Genomic DNA, 8,716 nt, shown 5'->3' with positions numbered 1-8,716 from the left:
AACATTAAAAAGCTCTTATTAACCCAAACCTGACCATTCCCAAGACTACCCATAATCCTTTATAATGATTACCCCCTGCAATTCAAGAATGACTATAAATACACATTATTATATGCAAAAATAATAAATAGGGTGTTATTTGTAATAGAATTCACAAATATGGAATGAGAATACAAGTTTATAAATGTCTCAAGATGAAGCTCAGAAAGGATTAGCCACATTTTTTTCTGAAGCTGAAGAAAGTACCCAGAGTAAAATTTATTAAGACAAAAGCACAGATAAAAGAGAAGGTGGTGAGACCCCAGAGGGAAGGGGAAGAGCAGGGGCTAGCAGTCCCTGTGAGCTATTTCCGCATGTGAGGACAGCAAACCCCCAGCCTGGCACAGCTCCACAGGCAGCATGACATGGCACTTCCCACAGAATTGCCTTGCACAAGCTCAGAGTGCTGGGACTTGTCTCCCCCGGTATAAGGAGTGCCCTCCCACAAGACAGGGTGAGCCTAGCTTTGAGGCAAAAAGCTACAGTCAGATTTCTCAGTCAGAAGTCTCAGCTTTTGTTTTTGATTCACTCCAAACTAGCCTTGGGGCAAGCCTGTTAAGTCATCTTGTTTAGAGGATTTAGATTCTATAGAAATTTAATACACGTTCATAATGAGATATGTGGATTTTCCTGCTTTCTAATAAAAGAAAGTTTAACATTTGAAAGGACAAGAGACAAGATCCAGGGCTTTAAAGTATGAATTTGGTATCACAGAGAGATTTAGGTGCTCTCAAAATTTCCTTAAAGCCTTCTATAGCCTAATTATCTAGTCAAAGTTTTCAAGAGAGGAGTTTTCTTGCTGGGTATAAACATTTACCTACCTTTGTCCATAGGACTGTGATTTAGCTACTTTGCCTTGGTTTTGATGGACTTGCAGAGTCATCCACACTCTTCTAGCCTCACACCTTGTAAGGTGGTTGCCTACGGTAAAGAATGTGCCTTTGGTAGAGAAAGACCAATTTATTTGATAGCTCACCAGCTACCGTGAGAATCAAACAGGGAACCAGTACCACAATAACACTCTGTTGTAAGTAGCTACCTATAGATAACCATAGAACCACTTGAGAGTTAATAGCAATACATCTTAAAGTTGAAACAAACTAATACTGGGTGGATCGGTTTCTTTTTGAAATAGGCTCTAGGTAACCACATTGGATGTTTTATACAGCTGCCACTTAAAAAACCAAAAACCTATGGATGCTCAAATCCTGATATAAAATGGCATAGTATTTGCATATAATCTACATGTGTGTTGTTTTGTATCTCAAATCATGTCAAAATTACTTATAATGGACAATATGATATAAATGTTACGTAAAGAGTAGTTATACCATATTGTTCAGGGAATAATAACAAGAAACAAGTTTGTACATGTTCAGACAATTAAAAAAAATATTTTCGATCCATAGTTGGTTGGATCTGTGGGTGCACAACCTGAGGATACTGAGGGCCAACTGCCGAGTTGCTCTTGACTTAAACACTCAGGGGTCACTCCAGGGGAACTGGGCAAATTGGGCTGTGCGAAATAACCACACAAGAGACAGAAATACCTTTTTCTTTGTGGGCAGTGACGGCTCCTCTGACCTTAAGGGTCCGAAGAGAGAGAGAGAGAGAGAGAGAGAGAGAGAGAGAGAGAGAGAGAGAGAGAGAGAGAGAGAAACACTCACTGACCCCTTTTATTGAGGAGAAGCTATTCAAATGAGGCAAAGGGTCAGGTTTCAGGGGGCTGAGTCTAGTTTCATGATGTCTGCTGTCAGCAGGTTGACTGACATCTGGGTAGGCCACACCCAAGGGCACAGTAAGAGAAGGGGACACACAAAAAGCACTTCCATGGAACATTCTATCCCAAACAGGGCAAGGTAATATTACAAAGGAATAGGTGAGCCTAGCTCCTCCCTTGGGGCTGTAGGAAGACACACCCAGTCATGAAGACACAGACACTCGAACCCTAAGGGAATGGACTCAGTCACGTGCTAGTGGGTCTCCCACAGCCAAATATAATAAGCAGACGACAAACACTAAGGTGACACTCCTTAGGATAGGATGGTAGCTTCCAGGAGCCAGGTTGGTTAAATTGCCTTATACTCCTTTAGTATATAATTTTCTTGGAAAAGTCTCAGGTGGAGTTTCAATGTGCACATAAATATTCCTCAGGGTTAGATTTAATTTCACACATAGGTTAATGATTATGCTTTCCATCGGTGTGTTTTAAATCTTAAATGTTTACAGGATTCCTAGATTATGCTTCTAATAAAGTTAAAGCCTCATCTGCAATTGATCTGTGATGGATAAGCAATCACTGGAGGCTTTTCATCAATGTGAATTATGTGTTTGGATGCAAACTAAGCACAGTGAACCTTCATTTTCCTTTCAGGGATTATTCTTCTCTGTATTTATCTATACCTTGGGTGTGAAGGTGACAGTGCAGCAGACCTATCTAGTTTAGAAGCACTGAAGCAAAGCAGGTGGGGAAAAAAAAAAAAACATTCTGAAGCTTCTTGTGTAAACTGCTAAATAAGATCAATTGAGCCTGGTGTGGTGGCACACACCTGTGAGCCCAGCAACTTGAGAGACTGAGGCAGGAGTTTGAGGGCAGCTTCAGCAATTTAATGAAGCCCTCAGCAACTTATAAGGCCCTGTCTCAAAAAAAAAAAAAAAATAGTGGGAGGCTGGGGTTACAACTCAGTGGTAGAGTGCCTCTGGGATCAATCTTCAGTACCAAATAGTAACGATAATAATGAGAATAATAAAGTTCTGTTGAATGAAATCTGTATTTTTCCCCTTTAAATATACTTTGCAAGTACATCATTGAATTAAATGCTAAAATCAGGCTGTCACATGCCTATGCTACTCTGAATGCAGTCAGTGGATAAATTTGTTAAAATGCATTGCTAATGGATTAATTTAGATGAAAGAATTTTTTGTATATTTTCTCTCCCATTGGGAATATCAATCTAGTTATAATACTTTTTAAGACGTCTTTAGAAAATTGTCTTCCTTTATCTCCTCCTCCTCCTCCTCCTCCTCCTCCTCCTCCTCCATCTCATTTACACTGAAATTTAACCTTTAGTAGATGGTCTCTATCTGGTCTAATGGTCACTCAGCATATAATTAAATTATATGTATTTTTCTCCTAAAGGAAAAATTCTCCTCTTACTAATGCCTGCCAAATTTTTTGCCTCTCTCTCTCTCTTTCTCTCTCTCTCTCTCTCTCTCTCTCTCTCTCTGTCTTTTTGGTAAATTTAAATTGTGGACCCAGAAGTGGAGACATGAGCTTCCAGCTGCTAAGGGAGCATAAGACCAGGGTAGAGAGGAGTGTGGTGAATCAGGTGTCCTAGAGTTTAGGGTTGTTCAGAGCAGAGATTCAGCTGTTGTCACAGAACTAATGTCAGCCTGGCCAGTGCTAGTTCCTGAGTTCCAGAGATATCAACCATCAGCTGTGAGTTTTAAAACATTTCAGCTGATTCAAGATAGGAAGTAACCCTGCCCTGGGAAAGTCTTTGCTTTGGGTTTTGAAAAATCACATCAGTATGAAATTTAGAGGACACCAAAGAAGAGACCAGCCCATTTTCTTGTTTTTTTTCTTGTATTTTTCATCAAATACAATGCCAAGAAATACTAAGATAACATTATTACTACTCAGGCCCTCTGCCTAGCATTGGGATTCTTTGTTCAGGTGGCCTAGGGTCCCAGACCTGGTTCAGGTCACCTGGCAAAGCAGTGAGGACAGAGGATTCCTTTGACCTGTGATTGAGCTTCCATTGGTGCACTTGGGTGTCCACTCAGACCCTAGTTATTACTTTACTTGGGGCAGAAGTTATATTGATGATATCCAATCTTAACTCTATGATCTCTTTTGGAGTTCTGGAGGGCAAGTTTTGGCATGTGTTTGCTTTCTGGGTTATTTACTTATTTGGTATTGGGAATTGGATTCAGGGGCATATTACCACTGAGCTACATCCCCAGACTATTTATTTAATTTATTTTTTTAAAATTTTGAGACAGGGTATCACTACGTTGCTGAGGCTTTGAACTTTGATCCTCCCAAATTGCTGGAATTACAGATGTGAGCCACTACACCTCACAATCCATGTCACAGAATTTTTTTTTTTTTTTTTTTTTTTTTTTGGTGGTGGTACTGGGGATCAAACCCAGGACCTCACACATGCTAGGCAAGTGCTCTACCACTAAGCTATCCCCCAGTTCTTTGTTTTTGTGTTTTAATAGCAGCAGAAAGCAAATCTGCATGATTGCTAAAGGACAGAGGCAAGAGGTTTGCTGATCTTAACCTTGCTTCCTTTTTATCAATTTGCAGCCCGGTAAAGGACATAGATCTTGAAGTAGCTAGCTTCAGAAATATAGGACAATAGAACAGTGTGTTCAGTCCGTTTATTCTGACTACGTCTCATGAGAAGGGAGCAGAACATTACACAAGAGTGTCAGGGACTTGGACTCCACTTCCACCATAATGCCAGCTTGGACTCTCACTCTTTCTGAAGTAGTTCCAAGAGCAATGCTCAAGGCCTTGCTGCCATTTGTCCTGCTGCCTGTTCTTATGGCTTCTTGGCTTGTTCTGGGCCTCCTCAGCATGTCCATAGGCACAGGTGTTCGTGGGCAAGGTGGAGGGTTTAGGATTCTCTTGATAGAAGCAGTGCAGTCTTTGGGGGTCTTTCCCAGGGCTTTCTCAGTGATCCTGCGGAAGTTAGGTTGCTGAGGCTTTGAACTTTGATCCTTTGAACTTTGATCCCCGGGCTCAGAACTCACAGGCAGTCAGTCAGGTGTGGTCCAGAGCTTCACCTCTTCTAGATGTTTTCTATTACAGAAGTGATGCTCTCTGCAGGATTGGATGCTTAAACTTCAGGCATTTCCAAGCAGCCAACATGTCTCTGGGTAACCAAGGCCTCTAGGGTGCCAGCTTTGTAGCCATCACTCCTGGTGGGAAGCAAGGTGAGGAGGCTGTGGTGGAGGGGAGGCTGGAGGGAGCCAGGTGCTGCTCTGGGAGTAACTGTGGAGAATGAGGCATGGTGCTTGCTGCTCTGCTGGGATTCAAACTCTAACACTGATGGTGGAAAGGCAAGAGCAAGACAGCTCCAATCTCTAGAAGAACACTGTGAACTTCCTCACAAGCAGACCTGGGTTGCTGCTCTAGCCTCACCTATAGTTTAGTCAGTACCTCATCAGTTGTCACTGCCCTCAGTGTACAACCCAAACTCATGTCTGTGCTGTCTTAGTTTTGGTTCCCTCAGACAGCTTTCCATGCAGGTAGTTTATTTGGGTGATCATCTTGGGAAACAGAGGCAACAGATGTAGGGGGTAACTCAGGAAAAGGCAAATAAAGCTAGTCTAGAGGGTATCACCCAGTCTGTTAGTGGATATGAGAAAAACTGACTCTTGCTGCCAAATTCTCAGACACAGTGTGGAACACACTATTTCCCCTGTTTCTGTGTCAGAGATATCTCACCAGAGGGGTGAGGGTGTTGGACACCTATTCTCCAATGCCTGTCAGTGGTGGAGAACTCCTGAGGGGAGGCAGCAGAGGGGTGTTTATTCCCTACCACTTCTGGAGATCAGGGAAGGCTCTAACAGGTAGAGAAAGCCCTGAGGTAGAGAGATGCATGTGCCAGCAACTGCCTTGAAATAGGAAAGTTCCAGGGCACGGGGCAGGGCCCAACAGTGACTGCTAAACACGTTCTTACATACTTCCTCACAAGCAGACCTGGGTTGCTGCTCTAGCCTCACCCTAAGAAGTGTGTGGATGTAATGGGGAGAGTGCCTGGGGAGATCACAGTCCCCAGTGCATGACTATAGGCATCCAATGTGGAGAAGCCCATCATGGTAAGCAGGAAATTAGGTAAGTACGTAAGCAGGTAGGCCACCATGGCCCCAGACCCAGGGTGCTCCACAGGCAGGCAATGGCCAACCCACTAATCTCAGAGAGCTGCTGGTTTTGAGTACTTGGTTTGCAAACACTCTGTGCTAAATAGTGTTTCCAGAATTTCCCCAGTTCATCTAAACAATAGTTCTGTGAAGTAGATCAGTTGCTTAATATCTCTGAACCTTACTCCCTTAGGTTCAGAGAGGTGGCACCACTGGTCTAAGGCTACATGGTCAAAACAAGATGTGAACCTGCTTTCTCACCCCACAGCTTGTTTTTGTCTTGGGTTTGGTTTTGGATTGTTATAGCTCTAAAATGTCAATTTTTAAAATTTTGAGCAATCCTCCCACCTTTTTTTCATGCTATTACAAGCTTTCATGCTTGTTGAAGAGACTGGAATTATTTTCCTGTGGAATGTCCATAGTTTGGATCTGCCTGGTTGGCTCCTCCTGGTGGGACCTGTTTCTCCAGTCCCTGGATATGCTGTGAACTGGGAGTTAGGCCAAAGACTTCTTAGATGCAGGTGTGTCACCTGGCCCAGGAGGGCATGTGGATGCCTCCAATGAAAGGCTGCACACCCTCCTCATAACCAGTGGGGTGATACTTTAAAGTTTGAGCTTTTTTTTTTTTTGTGGTACTGAGGATTAAAGTCAGGGCCTCTCCATGCTAGGTGAACGCTCTACATTCCCTAAACCTGTGATCTCAACCATAATGTGATGGAACTATTTCAATGCCAGATTCAAGGGTGGCTATGCTAAATCCTGTCAGGGTACTGAGCCTGAACTAAGAGGGTTCACACGTTAGGCAGCTTTGACCACCTTTTACAAAGATATGAAGAAGAGGCAGGCTCCCTTCCTGCTTCCCCAGACCAGGATGGTGGGGGCTTTCTGACCTCAGGTTCACGTGAAGCTAATAACTAAGCTCGAAGACCGCAGATGCTGGGCAGCCAGGTCAAGACATGAGATGCCGGCACAGAGCTCCTTACTGGAGGACACCGCCTTCCTTCCAAGCTGTGGGGCAGCCCCTCCTTTCCTGCACATACCAGATTTATTTCAGATGATGCTGGGTCCCTCTTCATTTCCATGCCAGCTGCTGAAGGTCCCAAACAACCAAAGAAACTTCCAGCTTCCAATTCCATTAGTGTCAAATGAGACTCTGGTTCAAGTGCAAAATAGATCCCAAAGCACCAAGGGACTTAATGACATCCCCCCACACTCTTTCTCCTTAACCCTTTGTCTGGCCTGCTACTCTGCCACACTCAGGTATGTCCTGGGGTTTGGCACTATGCAGGGACAGCCTGGAGCTGAGCTGATACAGCTGTTCCCCTGAGGCCCTGAGGCTGGTCCTCTGGTGGTGCCTGTCATTGCCCCTGCATCATCACTACATTTCCTTGACATCTGGGTCCAGAGAAAAGTTCATGGACTCCTCCATGCCACAAAGCAAGAGGCCAATAATAATAATAATAGCAACAACAACAATAATAATAATAAACAATAATCACAAAGAATTCTTAACATCTCTTTCTTCCACCCCTAAATGTTCCTGGGGAAATGGAAATATCGGTGACAGAGAAAAGTCGTTGTCTAGATTTTTGATCTAATTTGTGACATTGGTTTGTTCCAGAAAACAGGTTAAGTTCTGCATAAGAGAGGTGAGTTTTCAAGAAAAATTTTAAGGCTAACTGTGAAGAGTGGAAATGTGGCATAGATAGCACTGTGGCCAGGGTAGCAGAAAGATCCAGGAAAACTGCTTTGCGTTTGAGGGGAGATGACTCTAGGAAAGATGGCCATGGAGGTCCAGAGCCCAGGGAGTAGACAGTACATGGGACAATCTAGAGGCAGGGTGGCATATCCACAGCATTGAAGAGAAGAATAATCATAATTTGGGGAGACCACATAAATATTATTCTTTTCAAATATTTTGTAAAACTTCCAATCTCACAGAAGACCAAATCCTTCAAAGTGTATCCCTATTCAAAAACCTAACTGTTACCTTTATGAATATTCATGATTGAAGTGATTTTCATCTGCTCTGGATTATTTTTAATAATAGCAATATCCAATAACACATAATGAATTCCAACTGTGCACTAGGCACACCACAGAACTTTTTAAATACTCAATTTTGTTTAGCTCCTACAGCAATGCTATGAGGACAGGCCTACATTACCCTCCTTTTCATAGTGAGGAAATGGAGCTGAGAGAGTCACACAGGGTGCATGGGAATTGAATCCAGGTTCGCTTTTGACTGATCTGAGAACCTAGTTCCATGTCTTATCATGTGCAGTAAATAAAGTCCTGAAAGGTAGCGATTATACATACTCTCACCCTCTCCACCTCCACACAATTAGTGCAGAACCTTCCTTATCGTAGCCCTTGTAAGTGTTAATTGGAAGAATGGATATCTTACTCTTACTTCTCTTCTTTTTTTGCCCCAGGCTCTGGGGAAACAACTCTGGGCTTCTAATTAGTGCCAGATCTTCAGAATAACATAGAAAAAAGAATCCTTAAATTCTCATTAAGCTCTTAATGAGTTTTATTGCAGGCACAAATGAAGAGAAGAGTAGTGGCCATTTTAGATCTTGCAGCTGTCGATCTGTAATTGTCTTTATAATTGTCTTTATCATCACATGCATTATGAAGTCTCAACCGAAGCCTTTTGAGTCCTAACCTTTGAAGAAAATCTCCCTGGAAGCAGAAGTTGTTTTTTTTTAGAAGCCAAAATATGCTCTGGAGAAATGTACCATGAAGAAGATAGCATGGCTCTTCCCGGAAAGAGGGACAACTTCCCTTCCCACAGTTG

The sequence above is a fragment of the Urocitellus parryii genome, chromosome 6, assembly GCF_045843805.1.
Source record: "Urocitellus parryii isolate mUroPar1 chromosome 6, mUroPar1.hap1, whole genome shotgun sequence".
NCBI classification, from domain to species: domain Eukaryota; kingdom Metazoa; phylum Chordata; class Mammalia; order Rodentia; family Sciuridae; genus Urocitellus; species Urocitellus parryii.
This window is presented reverse-complemented; position numbering follows the sequence as displayed.